The sequence below is a fragment of the Schistocerca serialis genome, chromosome 4 (assembly GCF_023864345.2).
Source record: "Schistocerca serialis cubense isolate TAMUIC-IGC-003099 chromosome 4, iqSchSeri2.2, whole genome shotgun sequence".
NCBI lineage: Eukaryota > Metazoa > Arthropoda > Insecta > Orthoptera > Acrididae > Schistocerca > Schistocerca serialis.
The window spans coordinates 266,740,983-266,760,373 of record NC_064641.1 but is presented as its reverse complement, the minus strand read 5'-3'; the positions used below and the strand labels follow the sequence as shown (position 1 = coordinate 266,760,373).

The 19,391-nt window shown below is 44.5% G+C and overlaps 1 protein-coding gene across 1 annotated transcript in view; it reads left to right on the top strand.

Annotated features, from left to right (window-relative positions):
* The first annotated feature begins 1,280 nt into the window (after window positions 1–1,280).
* LOC126473893 (loricrin-like) overlaps window positions 1,281–19,391 on the top strand; it is a 118,708-nt gene continuing 100,597 nt past the window's right edge. Inside the window, exon 1 of the mRNA XM_050101233.1 lies at window positions 1,281–1,313. The gene's annotated coding sequence lies outside the window, so the exon portion shown is untranslated. The remainder of the gene's footprint in view (window positions 1,314–19,391) is intronic.

Sequence of the window (19,391 nt, the reverse complement as noted above, 5' to 3'; positions counted from 1 at the left end):
ATTTGACAAAATTTGTCGTGCACGTCTAGCAGTTACTGACAACTGCAAATCAAATAAAAGTTGAGAAGAATAACGGTTTGTGACCCCTGCTTTGAGTAAAAGGAACCGTTTCGATGCCTCAAATAATTTTCTACTTAGTCCATATTTTACGTTCTGTCCATATTTTACGTTCTCTCCGTACCATGTACCCAATCTAACGAAATTATCAATCAGTGTACTTGAACAGCTGGACTACTTAGCGATTTCACGATTAGAGAGTCCCATTTCCATATACTCACCAAGTTTTGCTTTTTCATCTCATGATAACGGTTTCACATTTGGCATTGCCAGACTCGTGGTTTATGTACACAACACGTACTGTCACCAGCGGTGTCTGTATCCCACCGGCGGCAGAGGCATATATGGACTCACAACCACCAGAAAGAGCAGACTGCTTTTATACTGAGTTCCACCCTGCACCACCTGAATCGTTGATGTCTTGTTATATACTGTTCTATAGACATCAAATACGATACCATTTGACTGCATTCGTCAGTATACAGTATCTCATACTATTGCTTATACACTGCGCACGATAGTTCCAGCTGATAATGTTAATTTTCCTAAAAATACAGATGCCTTTTTATTGATTTCCACTGATTTGCGCTGGTGGTTCCTCTAGCTGTGTACGGTAGCCTCGACGAGCTCCGGTGGTTGTGGAGTTAGTGTATAATTGCACCACGTTTAAACCAATTCGGTGTTACTGCAACATTTTTTTTCTCACAGCTGAATCACGGGTCTCTAAAATCGAGTTCTGCTAGTGCGGAAGAAGATGCCATGAAGAAATGTGTAGATGTAAATGTGCCAGTCACTTCACACTACAGCATCTACCAACAACAGCAGAAGGTCAGACTGTATACAGCTGAAAAATGAGCGTGTTTATATCGACCACACAGTGGACTTACAGAGAGGGAGGGAGGGAGAGAGAGAGACAGAGAGGGAGAGAGACAGAGAACAAGTAAGTGACGTAAGGTACTGACAAAAGCTAACGTACGTGGCAGAGTTTCCCTTGTGACTGTGGAGTACCTCCAGTTTTGCGACGTCATTTTTGTGACCTAGTTACCGGTAGCATTACTTGCCGTGTTGTGTCTGGGCGGACCCGCTGATTACCGGGGAGGGTTTCCCGGACGCCGGGGTTGTGGCTCGCGGAGTGCGCGGTGGAGACACCTCCCCCCGCCCCTCCCCCCTTCGCCGCGTTATAGCGAGCTATGTGACGGCGCCGCCTCCACTCGCCCGCTGGCCTCCGTCTGCACCGCACCTCGCGCCACAGACAGGTACGTACACCGGCAGCTTTCTCGCGCGCCGGCAGCCGCCTCGAGTAGGGTGCAGTACTCTACTCTGGTGCATGAGTGCTGCTGTATCTTAACGAAACATTCCTCACCAGTATTGACAATAACAGTGTAAACTATTTTTGCTACAAACAGTAAATTTTACGTGTTTCGGAATACCCAACTATTTGACAGTGTTACGTATTATCTCCCAGTGTCAACAACAGCATATGAAATTACGTACGTGGAAGATTCTACCGTGACTGCTCTGATACTATAAGTGCGCAAGTGCTGTTTTACCTATACGAAACATTTGTCACGATTATCGTCAACAACATCGAAACTACTTTTGCTAGAGAACTGGTAACATGACCACTGCACGTGTCTCAAGAAACCTAGTTCCTAGACACTGATATTCATTATTTCCAAACGTCGACAAGTTTTTGAGGAAGCAAAGTTTCTTCAATGACCCTACATGTAATATACCACACGCTCTTCTTTTTGTTGCAATCTTATGTTCACTAACACAAAATCTATAGCTGATGTCTACAACGATGTAGTTATTGGCACACACCAAGTTCCGTGACAGGCAAGCTTCACATATCTATCGCCAACGAAATTTGTTTGCTAAAAACTCGAATATCTATTACGTATAACAAAGCTATTTCTGGTGCTTTACTTACTAATGAATGTTTTCAGACTTTTCACCTAATTTAAATTGGTTATCACTAGTATGTGCAGAATATTTCGGCTCTTTGTAGTTCATGTTTCATTCTCAAAGTTTAAAGAATTCGATGTGAGTGAAAGTGATTGATTTGGAACGCAACGCTTTACAAAAGTATTATTAACAGAAGTTATTACGTTTAGACGTTTGTCTACTGATATTTCAAAGGTCGCACTCCGTCAATCTGAAATCGATCGTCAACAAGGTAATTACTGACTAGTAGTATTTGTACTGATTAGACCCAGGTTAGAAGTGTCAGTTGGAATGTGGGTCTTTTCTGATGATACAAGTTCAGTAAAAGTGAGGAAGGGAAGTGGGCGCGAGTCAGACGGTAACCAATAACAGGAAACTTCACTTTTTTCCGTAGTTCATCTCTCGTGTCAGCAGATAGTAGAACACTGAAAGATAATTGCAGCTTACTAAATCGTGTGCCGGCCGCGGTGGTCTCGCGGTTCTAGGCGCTCAGTCCGGAACCGCGCGACTGCTACGGTCGCAGGTTCGAATCCTGCCTCGGGCATGGATGTGTGTGATGTCCTTAGGTTAGTTAGGTTTAAGTAGTTCTAAGTTCTAGGGGACTGATGACCACAGATGTTAAGTCCCATAGTGCTCAGAGCCATTTGAACCATTTTTTTTTTACTAAATCGTGATTTATTTTCTGACTCTAGGCATGAGAATGGCCCTTATGTATGATGTGACAACCAGAGAACATTACTGTATTACGTCATCACGAATTTAGAAATATATTTGTGTTTAATTTACTTTTCTGTTTCAATACGTCGAATGTTTTAAGCTGTTTGGTGTAGGGCATATCATGTACAGTTAGTTTCCATCCTTTTTTTTCCATCAGTAGATCGCTGCATCTCAGCGAAAACCTGAATTTCTCTAATTTTGTTGTTTAGCTATAAGTCGAGATGCCTGTGGGAAGCAGTTTGCTTCTTTACTAGTCACGCTACGTCCGCGTCCGGGATTCCAGGCGCGTGGCTTTCTGCGGTACACCACGCATTTCTTGTGAAGCCTCCCGCTGGAGTTTGTCGCTGCTGAACAAGAAGCGGAGCGATTTTCCGCGTGCCGTGACCCACATAGCGGTCAGCAGCACATCCAGTAGAGCAACGTTTCTGGTGGGCCCGGAGCGGGCTGCTTTGCGGTTGGGGGCAAGTGGGTCGCCGTCTCAAAACTGAAGCCGCCCATTACCGTCGTTAGCACCGCGTCCGTCATGTTGCTCAAGGGACTCTGGAGAAATTACTGGCGCCTCTGACACAGGCGTCTGTTCCTACTCACTTCTACTTTCGCGTTCCGCGTGCTTTCTGTCGTTAAGGGAACGATGAGACCGCTTTCCGCTTTTCACCAGTGCAGTCTTCACGGCCGCTTAACGCCGTAACCGTCACTGGTAGTGGCAGTTTTCCGCGGTATTATGTATCTCGGAACGAAGTGCCGATATTTCGTAATGAAATTTGAACCAGAAATAACGCTCTGCGTACGCCAGTGTCTTCAGTTCCTGTATGAATTTGCCAAATACTTCTCAGATTCATACAATTGTAAAAATAGAAGCATTGTTTTATCCCTTTCGGAGATGTCTACATCTACATCTACATTTATACTCCGCAAGCCACCCAACGGTGTGTGGCGGAGGGCATTTTACGTGCCACTGTCATTACCTCCCTTTCCTGTTCCAGTCGCGTATGGTTCGCGGGAAGAAGGACTGTCTGAAAGCCTCCGTGCGCGCTCTAATCTCTCTAATAATTTTACATTCGTGATCTCCTCGGGAGGTATAAGTAGGGGGAAGCAATATATTCGATACCTTATCCAGAAACGCACCCTCTCGAAACCTGGCGAGCAAGCTACACCGCGATGCAGAGCGCCTCTCTTGCAGAGTCTGCCACTTGAGTTTATTAAACATCTCCGTAACGCTATCACGGTTACCAAATAACCCTGTGACGAAACGCGCCGCTCTTCTTTGGATCTTCTCTATCTCCTCCGTCAGACCGATCTGGTACGGATCCCACACTGATGAGCAATACTCAAGTATAGGTCGAACGAGTGTTTTGTAAGCCACCTCCTTTGTTCATGGACTACATTTTCTAAGCACTCTCCCAATGAATCTCAACCTGGTACCCGCCTTACCAACAATTAATTTTATATGATCATTCCACTTCAAATCGTTCCGCACGCATACTCCCAGATATTTTACAGAAGTAACTGCTACCAGTGTTTGTTCCGCTATCATATAATCATACAATAAAGGATCCTTCTTTCTATGTATTCGTAATACATTACATTTGTCTATGTTAAGGGTCAGTTGCCACTCCCTGCACCAAGTGCCTATCCGCTGCAGATCTTCCTGCATTTCGCTACAATTTTCTAATGCTGCAACTTCTCTGTATACTACAGCATCATCCGCGAAAAGCCGCATGGAACTTCCGACACTATCTACTAGGTCATTTATATATATTGTGAAAAGCAATGGTCCCATAACACTCCCCTGTGGCACGCCAGAGGTTACTTTAACGTCTGTAGACGTCTCTCCACTGATAACAACATGTTGTGTTCTGTTTGCTAAAAACTCTTCAATCCAGCCGCACAGCTGGTCTGATATTCCGTAGGCTCTTACTTTGTTTATCAGGCGACAGTGCGGAACTGTATCGAACGCCTTCCGGAAGTCAAGAAAAATAGCATCTACCTGGGAGCCTGTATGTAATATTTTCTGGGACTCATGAACAAATAAAGCGAGTTGGGTCTCACACGATCGCTGTTTCCGGAATCCATGTTGATTCCTACATAGTAGATTCTGGGTTTCCAAAAACGACATGATACTCGAGCAACATGCTGAGATTTCGGTTTTGTACTATGAGCCTGAGTCGACAATGTGGCCACAACAGCTTAATTAGTGACACACACACACACACACACACACACACACACACACACACACACACACGAAGCTCGATTGGAAGGAAGCTGGATGGAATCCCAGGGAAGGATGAACTACTTTATGGCCAATGAGGGTAAGCGTGAGTATGGTGCTCCAGTAGACTGCCCATTTGTGTGAAACGGCTGGGGAATACACCACTATTGATATTAACAGATGCAGTATTCAAAAGTTATTCAGTTATCTACATACAATTTCTGCTCACTGTACTACATCACCTCCCCGGTTCATCAACCGCTTTTTGTGATAAAAAACTACAGTGTTAAAACTTCTGGAGAGAATTACGTCACCTAGAATTCCAACCAGTCTAAAGCTTAAATAACCAAGCGAGATGAAGCAGTGGTTACCACACTGGCCTCACATTCGGGAGGAGGAGGAGGGGTCAGATTCCGCAAGCCCGATTTTCCTTCCCGCTCTTTCGTAATCCGAACTTGTTGTACTTTTCTAGTGACCATGCTCTCTAAGGGACGTTAAGCTCTAATCTTCCGTTCCTCTTTTAACACTCATTCAGTCTTCATTTCAATAATCTTGGGAAGCAAAGTACTCACTTAAAGTAGGAGAAGAGAGATTTTCCATTTAATGGAGACAATCGATACAATTTTCTGTAATTGCCATGTCGACGAATATGAATGGCAGCCATAAGTTCCAAAGTGTTTGAGAATATTTGAAAAATGCCATATTACTGCCTTGAGGTGCTGGTAAAACATTTTATTTATACAACCAGTCGCAGTCGTCTGACCATGATCAGGTTCATGAAAGTATTCACCTGATCCTGAACGTAATGATGGTCAGACGAGAAACTGGCTGTATAAAAAAAGCGTTTGCCCAGCAGCAAAAGGCAGTAATATGACATTTTTCAAACTCGTATACAAGAGTTGTGGAGAACCACATCCTGAAAATGTTTTGCAGTATATATTTCTCTTTCCCGCACTGCAAAATCAGTAGCGAGTAAATCTCTTGGCCCAGAGACAAACTTACCATTACTTCCCGAGAAATTTATACTTATTTGAAGTTCTTCGGTTCTGGTGAAATTACAAGTCGCCAGTGCAGGAACTGAACTAAAAGTAACTGCAGAAAGTCCCTGTTTTGTCACCAGTACCTATGTGAGAAAATTCATTTCTGCCCTTGCATCATCGGTCTTAAAGTAGCTTGTACAGATGTCATTGTCGGTGTTTTGAGAGCGTCTGGCAAAAGTTTTAATACCCCCGTCGCACACAAGTTAATTTAGTTCAAAATAAATGGTTCAAATGGCTCTGAGCACTGTGGGACTGAACATGTGACGTCATCAGTCCCCTAGACTTAGAACTACTTAAACATAACTAACCTATGGACATCACACACATCCATGCCCGAGGCAGTATTCGAACCTGCGACCGCAGCAGCAGCGCGGTCCCGGACTGAAGCGCCTAGAACCGCTCGGCCACAGCGTCCGGCTTAATTTAGTTCCTCGGTATCAGCTCGATGTAATATAGTGCAGGACAACTCTTTCAATTCCGTAGCAATTTCACTAATCGTGAAGCGAGGTATCTGAATCAGTGTTTCTTTCATTTGCACGCAACAAGGTATTCTGGCTGACCAGTGAGGGAAGCGCGACTTGAGGATATGGGCCAGATGTACGCCTGAGGGAGGCGAATGGGAAGAGGGCGCTAGTGCGGGGAGAGCGGACGGACGCACAGGCTGCGCGGCGGCTCGCCAGCTGAAAGTAAAAGGAGGCTACGCCGGGCCGCGGCTCCGCCGCTCGGCCGCTGTTTACTTTCTTCCTGCCGGCCAGCAGCGCGGCTTTCTCTGCGCGCAGCATCCAGCGTTTCACGGGCCGTTTGAGCGCCGCACCGTCTTTGCACTCCTCTCGCCTCACTCGTGTCTGCAGGTCCGCTTCCGTTACTCTGAGCAGGCATTCTCTTCCATGTACAGGGTGGTCACAAACAGTCTAAAAAGCTTGTAAGGGTGTTACAGGGAACGCTGTCATGACAAAAAATTGTTAAGAAAAAAAAATGATACGTTCCGGCGTTTATGAGTTGATTAGCATTGAAGTTAGCCAATCAGGCCGCAGAGCGCGCAAATTCAATGGCTCTGAGCACTATGGGACTCAACTGCTGAGGCCGTCAGTCCCCTAGAACTTAGAACTACTTAAACCTAACTAACCTAAGGACATCACACACAGCCATGCCCGAGGCAGGATTCGAACCTGCGACCGTAGCGGTCGCGAGGTTCCAGACTGAAGCGCCTAGAGCCGCTCTTGCCACACCGGCCGGCAGTAAAGACCTGAAAATGTTGCAAGTGAATTTTACGCCATGCTGACAAAATGCATGACATTTACTCACCATAATATTGTAGCTGGTTGCATGAGAATGACCAGCAGAAATCAACTTCAAAGCAAGGTTCTGCATTAGACATTCATAGCAAAAGCGTGCTAGAAAAAGCCAGAGCCATTCGCGGAGTACTAGATGCAAACAAAGGCGGCAACAGACTAGACTGTTTTGTGTGCTGTAGACAGGGCTCACGCCGAGGCCACCAGGTCCCGACGGATTACTATTGGCTCTCACTTCCGCTCCCAAAGCACCTCTTCTCAGACATGCCTTTTCAACAAGTCAAAGAATGTGATACCTTCGATAACCGATCACTGGATGCGAAACATCTTTGCAATATGCTGGCGATTCAGAACACGGAAAGAAACAATAATTATGAAAGGTGAAGTTGTGACAAGGGCATGTTTAGGAGTTCAGAACCCTAAGTGGCTAACATTGCTGCAAAGTTAGAACTTAACACAAAAAATTAAGGAGGAGGAGTTTCACTACACATTGACACTGTGTTTGTCGTGGATTTCCTGCCAGCGTTAGCTACTACTGTCGCCTAACGACATTTACTGGTAGCATGACACTGACGCAAACAAAGAAAACAGGGAAAACAGTCGATTCCCTTGATGATCATCACTCGCAGCAGTAGACTCTGGGACACAACAGATGTCATTAATAGTACGCAGTACGTTCTTCGGTGATAGAGTTGTTGAACTACTATGACACACTGATCTACGAAATCTTGAATCCTAATTTGGCGCCTGCATTCGGGATAGTGGTGATGACGTTCAGATTACGGTCACACATTCCTGTTTAAAGTTAAAATTTCTTCCAACAAAATGCTGATATAGGATTATAGTGATGGTCAGCCATCTATTCGTTGGTTTGTTAAACTTCGCTGTCTTCTTCATGTTCGTGAGAAGTTTGCTGTGTACAAATGACACATTTTGATTTCTCTCGTTTTAGTTCCCGTGACATTATACCAAATAACTAAATCACTGCTTCTAATTTAAAGATATTAGTTACAGTTAATTATGCTTCACAACTGATATCTGTCATAAAATGCCTAAATGGCGTATGTAACATGCTTATCTGACGATCAGCCCATTTTTCATAATGTTATTCCCGGTAGTAGCATCCGTACCGTAGTGAAGACCGCTCACAATGATGGCAGAAGTGTTGATTCAATGTTTAGTAGTATGACGCCACCTACAGCTCAAAACCGTTTAATGGAAATTCGACCACGGGAAGCTACGATTTCCCATTCTATTCTTCATCACAGTTTCAGCTGCAAAGCACGGATATATTAGGTTGATGCATAAGTTCATAGCATTTTTCCATTATTTTCATAAACATAACAGACATAACAGAGACTTTAGTCATCAACAATGTATGTTCTCCTTCTCAATCAACAACAGTCTGCCCACACGGGGGATAACTTTTCTATTCAGAGACTGTAGATATCACGTGATTTTGAGGCGAAGATGTCGAGCTATGTTCGGAGCGCATTTTAATCCGGTTCCCTGAAGCTTCAAAAAATGGTTCAAATGGCTCTGAGCACTATGAGACTTAACATCTGCTGTCATCAGTCCCCTAGAACCTATAACTACTGAAACCTAACTAACCTAAGGACATCACACACATCGATGCCCGAGGAAGGATTCGAAGCTGCGAACATAGCGGTCGCACGGTTCCAGACTGAAGCGCCTAGAACCGCACGGCCACACCGGCCGGCCCTGAAATTTCCTGAAGTTGTTCCACAGAGGGTGGAAAAGGTGAAGATTTGGATATGTAATGACAGGTGAATAAGGGGTGCTGAATGACTCCCCAACCCAATCCTGTATAGTGTTTTCTGTCAGTCTAGCAGAGCGTTGGCGAGAGTTATCGTGAAGTAGCATCACTTCACGCAGTCTTTCTAGTCGTTTTTCACGGACTGTGTCTGCAAAAAAGCTCAGCTGTTGATAACTAATGTCAGAAATGATAGTTACATCTCAGGAAAGCCATACGTTGTACACCACGTGCCCTGTTCCACCAAACACATAACATTATCTTTTGTGGGTACGCGCAGTTCTTTATGCGGCGAATTCCTGCTTTGTTTAGGCTCAACCACTCCCACCATTTCGCTTCACCAGTAACGATACTGGATAGGAATGGTCGGTGTTGTTGACGAGCAAATTGATGAGAAGCAAGAAGAGATGTACGTATCGCCACCCTCTGAATTTTGTGATTTTGGTTTAGAACATGCGGTGCCCATACACCCGGTTTTCGAACCTTCCCAATTGCATGACAGTGTCGCACGACGGTGGAATGATCACAGTTCATCACATCTGCAAGTTATCTACTATACCGTCATGAATAATCGTGGATTAATGCGTATAAGCGATCTTCATGAAACCCTGAACGTCTTTCTGAACGTGGAAAGTCACTAATGTCAAAACTATTCTCCTTAAAACGCGAAAACTATTTTCTTGGCATTCTCTCTCCTGTAGCATTTTTGCCAAACACAGCTCAAATGTTTCTAGTTTCTTATGCTGCTGTCAACCCTCTGCTGAAGTCAAAAAGAAGAATATTCGGAGATTTTTCCGATTTCTTCACTTGGCACTCCATTTACTGGCGTCCACTGCCCTACTCATTATCTGAAATTTTATATATATATAAGTCAAATAGTGCCAAATAAAAAATTTCAATCGATAAATAAATCCACAGCAACATAAAAAACAACAACATTGGGAACTTATGCACCAACGTAATATTATTAAGATAATGCAAGCTGGCAGCCAAACTGTATCTCAGCAAGAATATTATTGTTTAAGAAATGAATTTCAGAGGTTGAGACACAGGTAGGAGAGTCATCTTAGAAAGGAGCATTCACCTACATATGAAAGAAGCGAATGAGAGATAAATTTAACGGTGAAAGTGCTATTCTCCAGAGAGACTTGCAGGTTACCTACTGTCAGAAGTACTGGAGGTGCGTGAATCCAAAGTTATCCTTCGCTAAGGCTTTCACTCACACTTAGCATGCAGCTCGTTTCGGCTGAAGTATGCGGCACTGCCAGTATTGCGAAGGTTGTGGTCGGTGAGGCGCTCTGAGCATTGAGAATGAGTCATATGTGCAGACGACTCTACGGGCGATCGAAGTTGTACTCGTAGCAGCACAACAAACGTGTTCATAGAAAATCAGCGAAATCTTACTCAACAGTTTAAACACATAAAGTCTTGTTACCTTTTTATACGGAACTTTTGTTTGGATCCAGTCAGATTTCAAATGGGTGTCGGTTTAGATTATCGGTGGAAGGCCAGAATACTGAGTGCTTTTGTTTGTTAGCTAGATATTTCTCGCAATGTTTCTCACATGCCTCTCACATGCCAAGGAACGTCACTACAATCATTATAATAGCCTTGTGACATATAAGTCATGTCGGAGCTAGAAAATATGCATAAATCTCTAATTAAGCCAGCTAGGTTGCATAGTAGGTCTTAAAACAGGAGAACAATAATTGTATTGGCTGCCCCGGACTTTCAACATAGATACTCGAGACGTGATTGTAAAGAGACGTGATTGTAAAGCGATGCGTCTGTATATCCCAACAATGGTACAACGAGCCTGTGAACGAAAATCCAGTCGTGCTGAATTGCAATCAAACTATCAAAAAAATGGCTTCTTAGAAGAATACAAACACATGTGTGTAAGTTGTAAGAGTGCAGGGTGTAGTGGCGGGAATACCAACGGGTAACTTTACGAATGAACATCCTATTGCCAATGAGAAGACGTAAGATTTTTCGTATCTTTGTTCTCGTACATTTCTCTCTACATGATAGTCATATGGTGACAAAGCCAATAACGGCCGTAGCCACAAGTACAGGGTGACAATTAATGCATTTTATGAAATAAAATCGTCATAACTTCGGAACGGTTTGCGTTATGACATTCAAACTGCGCGGTTGGCCGGAGGGCATCGTGAAAGTTAGTATGCATTGTACGTAGAATGAAGTCTTTCACGACCGGATGACATAGCTGCTGATAAACCTTTCGGGATCCGAGGTCGTGGTCAAAGAGAGGCTTCTGTTCCTGACGTTTTGTCCAGAACTGCGCTGGACAGCGCCTCTGAGGATGTCCAGCGCAGTCCTGGACGAAACGACAGGAACAGAAGAGTTTCTTAGACCACGATCTCACACCCCGAAAGGCTTACCAGAAGCAGTCCGCTGTACAGTTTGGTTTAGCGACGAAGTCCACTTTTATTTGGATGGGTTCGCAACTGGGGGACTGAGAATGCGCATTTCGCGATCGAGAAGTCTCTTCACCTTCAACGAGTCACTGCGTGGTGTGCAATGTCCAATCACGGAATAATCGGTGCGATACTCCTAGATGGCACTGTGACTACCGAACGGTAAGTGAAGGTTTTGGAAGATGACTTCATCTCCATTATCGAAAGTGACTCTGATTTCGACAAGACGTGGTCCTGGACGAGCACTCTGGGGACCGCACTGTGGCTCTGGGACCCAGAGGCCACTCGCAAGGGCTTCTACCGTCCACCATACTCTCCGGATTTGAACACACGCGACATCTTTCTGTGGGGCTATATTAAAGGCAATAATCGGCCGGCCGCTGCGACCGAGAGGTTCTAGGCGCTTCAGTCTGGAACCGCGCTGCTGCTACGGTCGCAAGTTCGAATCCTGCCTCGGGCATGGATGTATGTTATGTCCTTAGGTTAGTTAGGTTTAAGTAGCTCTTAGTCTAGGGGCTGATGAGACTTACGACCTCAGATGTTAAGTCCCATAGTGCTCAGAGCCATCTGAACCATTTTTGAAAGGAAATAACCCCAAAACCAATGCTTATCTGGAAACAGTCATTCAGGAGGTCATCTACATCATCGATGTTCCGACACTTGAGCGGATCATGCAGAATTTCGCTATTCGTTTGCGCTACATCATCGCCGGTAATGGCAGGCATATAGAACATGTCATAACCTAAATCCAAATATCTGCAGTGACGATTACGTGTTGAATAACTTGTGTACACGCGGTAGTTTGTAACTAATTTATCTGTTTTCCTTTAGTTCAATATGATGAGTTTTCTCAGCGCTAACACGAATGACGGACCACCTTAGAGTACGATAGGTCAACTAATTATGCAGGAAGAAACAGTGCTTGCATTGTTTTTGTATCCACTGAGGTGAAGATGTATTGAAAAAGGCAATACATCCGTTTTTAATGAGTTCAGAATGGTTCAAATGGCTCTGAGCACTATGGGACTTAACGGTTGAGGTCATCAGTCCCCTAGAACTTAGAACTACTTAAACCTAACTAACCTAAGGATATCACACACATCCAAGCCCGAGACAGGATTCGAACCTGCGACCGTAGCCATCGCGCAGTTCCAGACTGTAGCGCTTAGAACCGCTCGGCCACTCCGGCCAGCATTAATGAGTATGGTGTAGAATTATACAAGATATTCCAGGAGGAATGGTCAACATTCAAGAACATGACAGGACCGCGTATTTGAAGCAAAAACTTCGTATGGACTTTTGACCTATTCCCAATGGTTTCCGTGATAGAACACACTTAATGTACATTTGTTTTTGTGCCAATGGCGCGCACGTGTGTGTCTTACCCACCTAACCTCCTTGTTCTGGACCAGCTTATCTCGCTCAATTCAACTTCTTTGGCCGTGATGCCTTTCTCCCATTAAACCAGCCCACTGAACGCACACTTGTCTGTGTTGTGTAGTGAGTGAAGCAGTATGAGGGCTTGAGAGAGTGTTGAAGAGAAACATCGGTAAACTGCGTTTGTACACACGCTGGTCAAAATTCCTAGACTAATGAAGGATATGCATGTATGATGTACATTTACGGCTTCTGTGATGGTAGTACTTCTGATACTTTTAATGAGTACCATGGGCGCTTTCCGGCACCTCGCATCTATGATTGTAGGGTGTTTACCGGTGTTTTCAGCACACTGCATGGAATAGATATTCTAGCACTCTCATCTATCTACTGAACATGTAGTACAACAACCTGTGTAGGAACTGCAAAACCTTGTTTAAATGGTGCAGCGTAGTCTTACTACCAGCACGCGGAAATTTTCTTCATGTTGGCGAAAATATAGAGACTTGAATTTTGTCACTGGTTAATGACAATCGTCATTTGTTTCAGTTAATACCATTCAATGATTAAGCTACTTTTACATGGAATGAAATAAACGACACACCCAATAATTATCCTTGATGCCCGGAAAATCCGCACGCTACAGTGGAAACCAAATTCTAAGTTCGTTTTTCGGTCTCTGTTTGGTGTGGCATTATCGGTGATGGGTTGATAGATGCAGTAATTTTATAAGAGCTTATCACGGGACAGAATTACTTGCCTAGTTTGGAAAATTTGTTTGCTGAACACGTTAAGGACGTTCCTTTGTGCACGCGGACTGCAGTGTACCCAGCACGACGGAGCCGCTCCGCGTTTCTCAGATTTGCAAGGGAAAATCTCAACAGCTCTTACCACTATTGCTGGATTGGTCGTGGAAGTACAATTACCACCTGTGTAGGAACTGCAAAACCTTGTTTAAATGGTGCAACGTAGTCTTACTACCAGCACGCGGAAATTTTCTTCATGTTGGCGAAAATATAGAGACTTGAATTTTGTCGCTCGCCACCAAGATCGCCAGACCTTAACATGATTAGATTTTTGTTTATGGGGTTGGATGAGTTTCAAAAACGAAAGTTGAATACGAGAGATGAACTGCTTGGCCGCATCATTAGGGAACGTGCCGAGGCACTTAGACAAGCAATGCAACATTTTCTCCCAAGAGTGCACAAATGAGCTGAAGTTTAGAGTCGGAGATTCGAACATTTAATGTGAGCAATACAATCGCTGTAATGTGGCATGTACGATAATGCTTAGAAGTGTAGTAAGTACAAGGGGCGTTCAATAAGAAATGCAGCACTTTTTTTTCATTGGCCAATTTCGGTTGAAAAAAATGCAAATTTGCCTTCTTCAGCACCTATAGTTTCAAGAAGTTGCAATATATGGCGGCGCTATACGTTACCTTCAAAACGGCGTCTGTAACGGAGCTGCGTTCCAAGCAAAGAGCTCTTATTGAGTTTCTTTTGGCGGAAAACCAGCTGATCCTTGCGCAGGATGTGGAAGTGATTTCCAGACGAATAACTCAAGCTGTCCGTTGTTATATTAGCTACGTTTGGGCACTGTGTATTGCGGAGACGACGTTTTCCGTACGACAGAACTGCATATCGTTTCGCCTTTAGCATTTTGTTTTGGATAACTTTCGTGCATGGCGTTCAGAGATAGTGAACTGACGTATAGCGTAATTAGTCAAAATATGTCGTTATCAAAATTTTCTGACATATAGGTGACCCTTCTAGTCAAAAAAATCATAGGTTTTTGTTAAGTGCTGGGATTTTCTTGGGCGGTGCAAATGTGTACTCACGATCGCCTTCCCCAGTGCTCTAATATTGTCACTGTTTAGCCGGACGGAAGCATAGCCATATTCACATTGCCGATGCGCAAGGTCTGAAGTTGTAACTCTTGTTTTGCTTCTAAATTTTTGATGTGGAAATAAATTTGCACAACTTTTTCTCCGCGATATTTGTTGGAAGGCGACGTGTATCCTCTGATCGCTTGTATCACTGGACCGAAATATGACATCCTTTGTGAAGATCCGTTTTGCAACGCTGTTCATCCACGCTTCACACGTAATTAGATGATGAGAGTGTTATGGCACAAGCTGCCGAACTGGTCGCCATTTCGCTCTACCTGTAGGTGAAATGCAAATTTCAGCGGAATCCGTTCCCATATTACAATGGATTTCTGGCGCTACGACACTTCAGGAATGGGAAAGCAAAAAAAATTTCTATTCTGCTTATCGTACTTAAGCTGTCGCTGTCGGACAAACATCCTTGGCCGGCCGCGGTGGTCTAGCGGTTCTGGCGCTGCAGTCCGGAACCGCGGGACCGCTAGGGTCGCAGGTTCGAATCCTGCCTCGGGCATGGGTGTGTGTGATGTCCTTAGGTTGGTTAGGTTTAAGTAGTTCTAAGTTCTAGGGGACTTATGACCTAAGATGTTGAGTCCCATAGTGCTCAGAGCCATTTTTGAAACATCCTTGGCTATAATCTCCCTTTCAGTGCAAAAAGCAAACGATAAGTGTGCCTTTGTGTGTGAGGGGCAGAGGCTTGGGGATAGGGGGTGGGGAACGGGGAGGAGGTGTTACCTGTGAACTTCAGCACTGATTGTACAGATGAGCATTAATTAATTTTGAGAGCTATCCGTGCTAAAATTGGGGTCGTATTATTGCTTGATATTTATTTAATGCCAAAGGAATAATTACGCTGTCCACCAAGCTTTATTTCTTACATTATTTCGATATCTTCTGCACATAAACAATATAGCGAACCTTAGGAGTAGATACAGCTGTGCAAGAGTCTGCAAGCAATGCCACTGGCTAGAAATGATTCCCACCGCTATGATTCACGCGAGTAGAGAAAGAGAGAATGCCTGCAACCGCTGTAAAAAGAAATTGTGGCGCTTAGCGGGGCGTGAACAACCGTCTGACGAACTCTCTAGCTGAAAATTTCTGATTAGAGCCACGCTCTGCACTTGCACGAGACTGGAACGAGAAAGTAATCGAGGAAGAATTGTTACTAAATCAACCAAAGCTTAAGAACCATACAACGAATTGAATCCATCTTTGTGGACGACGTTCATAAAACAGTAAAACAGTGGACGCTGAATGGGATATAAACTGTGTCAGAATGAAAATTACCGAGGAAGTCTCTAAGTTTCCAAGAAGCTGAAATGTTCTTCATTATAAGACTACGAATTATTATAGTTTTGTGTGACATATGTGGAAACACTAGTATCAAGCACGGCATGGACTTATATTCCAATAAATCGGATTACCAGCTAACATCAACCATCTAGAAACACTACTCCGCTCAGTAAAGAATCCATTACGTTGAGTACTCTTCAAACAGATGCCTGCTAATATTCAGAGACTTTTCTTTCAATAAATAACTGCAAATTAAGCAAAATTTTAATCGGTTCCGAGATCACTAGATCGCTGTGAGTCGGTGACAATTATATAAATTAAAGTTATAACGCACTGCCATCTGCATTACTTTTTCCGTAGATCAATGGATGAGGTGACATTATACCATTGTAACTGAATTTTGTACCTTTTCATCATTAGTATCCAAACATTTGCGAAAAGATTAATGGATGCACCACGGTAATACCCTTAAGATGATCGGTACCAGGCTTCAATACCAAGTTTCACTTATACTCATTCCACACCTTTTCTTTGTTCGCAACGTCTTGAATAATAACATATGCACTCCACAGTTATACATTAAACACGAACGCATTGTTTGGCTCAAGTCACAGTATTTCTTCTATAAGCCATTTCGAGGACGGAACTGCGGTATTCATGGGCAGGTTTCCAGTGCTCAGCAATACCGTATATGCACATCACAAGCATACTTAGGAGCACCCTGTTAGAGACTCTCTTCATATAAAAGAAGTGAAGGTGGCAAAAAAATTTTCATGTCATCCCTGATCTTCTCGATCCACAGACAAAGCAGAAACGTGTACGGAATAATCTACAGGTTTTAGTAGCCTCAGGTCTGGTTTCGCTTTTTTAAAATTTTATTTTATTGGAATTTCTAAGCACTTGGATACCCAATACTGTTTGCGTGAACATTTCCCGTTTTCACATTTAATGATATGCAACTGAGATAATGATTTTTGCAGAAAAATTTCTTAAGCAATTATAAGCGTAGAAACACTGAGAGCTGCAGAATTCAGGTCACAGCATGTAATCCACAAAATGGCTCTTGAACAATGAGTCGTTTCACGCTACTCTAACACAGCATCACTAATTACGATCAGTGAGTGCAAATGCCATCAGCTATAGGAGATAGAAATGTTTTGAGTTGCTGGAAGATTTCGAGGATACAATTTCTCACACAAAGAGGCAGTAATATTTGTTGTCACAGCGTTGCATCAAACTAAGATGAAATACCCATGAAAACTACTCGTAAAATGTGTGCGCACTAGGTGCCACTACTTTAGCAATACCGGCGTTGCGAAGTCTACTTCTAATCTCACAGTAAATATCGCGTTCTTTGAAACGAAGACATTTCTGCGCGTCGCTCAATAAAGATTCACTTCCAAGAACGACGAATTGTTTTTTACGACTTTATTGAATTTTTAGATCCGCCATGCACCAGGCTCCTTTTACTCACTGTCAGACAGTGTGTTATTTTATGCCCATGCAATTTTTGATTTCCCTTCTAACATAGGTTTTAACAAAAGTTTCATACTCGTTGAGTTGATGAAGTTTGTGTTTATGGCAGATTTTTCATGATCTTCTCCATTAATCTGGAAGCAGAGTTTTATTCTCCGCCGCGTAATTGAATAAAATCTTTATCTTTTGGAAATATAAGTTTCACATCTACACTAGTCTTCATTGTTTTTAATTTATTTATTCACATTTCATTATTTTTCGACTATTTTCATCGTCGCAGCCCCATTCTCAGAGACTCATTCTCGTAAAAGGAGCTGTAACCGCGACACTAAAATTACGTAAGTACACTCCTGGAAGTGGAAAAAAGAACACATTGACACCGTTGTGTCAGACCCACCATACTTGCTCCGGACACTGCGAGAGGGCTGTACAAGCAATGATCACACGCACGGCACAGCGGACACACCAGGAACCGCGGTGTTGGCCGTAGAATGGCGCTAGCTGCGCAGCATTTGTGCACCGCCGCCGTCAGTGTCAGCCAGTTTGCCGTGGCATACAGAGCTCCATCGCAGTCTTTAACACTGGTAGCGTGAACGTGAACCGTATGTGCAGTTGACGGACTTTGAGCGAGGGCGTATAGTGGGCATGCGGGAGGCCGGGTGGACGTACCGCCGAATTGCTCAACACGTGGGGCGTGAGGTCTCCACAGTACATCGATGTTGTCGCCAGTGGTCGGCGGAAGGTGCACGTGCCCGTCGACCTGGGACCGGACCACAGCGACGCACGGATGCACGCCAAGACCGTAGGATCCTACGCAGTGCCGTAGGGGACCGCACCGCCACTTCCCAGCAAATTAGGGACACTGTTGCTCCTGGGGTATCGGCGAGGACCATTCGCAACCGTCTCCATGAAGCTGGGCTACGGTCCCGCACACCGTTAGGCCGTCTTCCGCTCACGCCCCAACATCGTGCAGCCCGCCTCCAGTGGTGTCGCGACAGGCGTGAATGGAGGGACGAATGGAGACGTGTCGTCTTCAGCGATGAGAGTCGCTTCTGCCTTGGTGCCAATGATGGTCGTATGCGTGTTTGGCGCCGTGCAGGTGAGCGCCACAATCAGGACTGCATACGACCGAGGCACACAGGGCCAACACCCGGCATCATGGTGTGGGGAGCGATCTCCTACACTGGCCGTACACCACTGGTGATCGTCGAGGGGACACTGAATAGTGCACGGTACATCCAAACCGTCATCGAACCCATCGTTCTACCATTCCTAGACCGGCAAGGGAACTTGCTGTTCCAACAGGACAATGCACGTCCGCATGTATCCCGTGCCACCCAACGTGCTCTAGAAGGTGTAAGTCAACTACCCTGGCCAGCAAGATCTCCGGATCTTTCCATGTAGGCTTTCACGGCCGGCGTCTTTATCAGTAAACTCTTCCGGGCTAAGTTGCAGTGGTCGATCTGTAGAACTTCTTCTCCCTGACGTTTCGTTCTCAACTACGGAGAACATCTTCCGAGGTGAGTCGACGACTGGCTGCTAGGAGCTGGGGCCGCCGCTTATATAGAGATCGTAGGGGGCGCCACCACACGTCACGTGGCGTCGATGTGCAGCTATCTCTGGCTATCGTCTGTTCTCTCGATTGCAGGCAATCGATTGTCACGTGATTGATGCAACGTCGACCGCCATATCTCATCCAATTTTAATCCTTCTTCTTTACGATTAAAATTGTATTGATGTTTGTGGATTTCAATTGCCCCATTGAGCATGTTTGGGACTGGATGAAGCGTCGTCTCACGCGGTCAGCACGTCCAGCACGAACGCTGGTCCAACTGAGGCGCCAGGTGGAAATGGCATGGCAAGCCGTTCCACAGGACTACATCCAG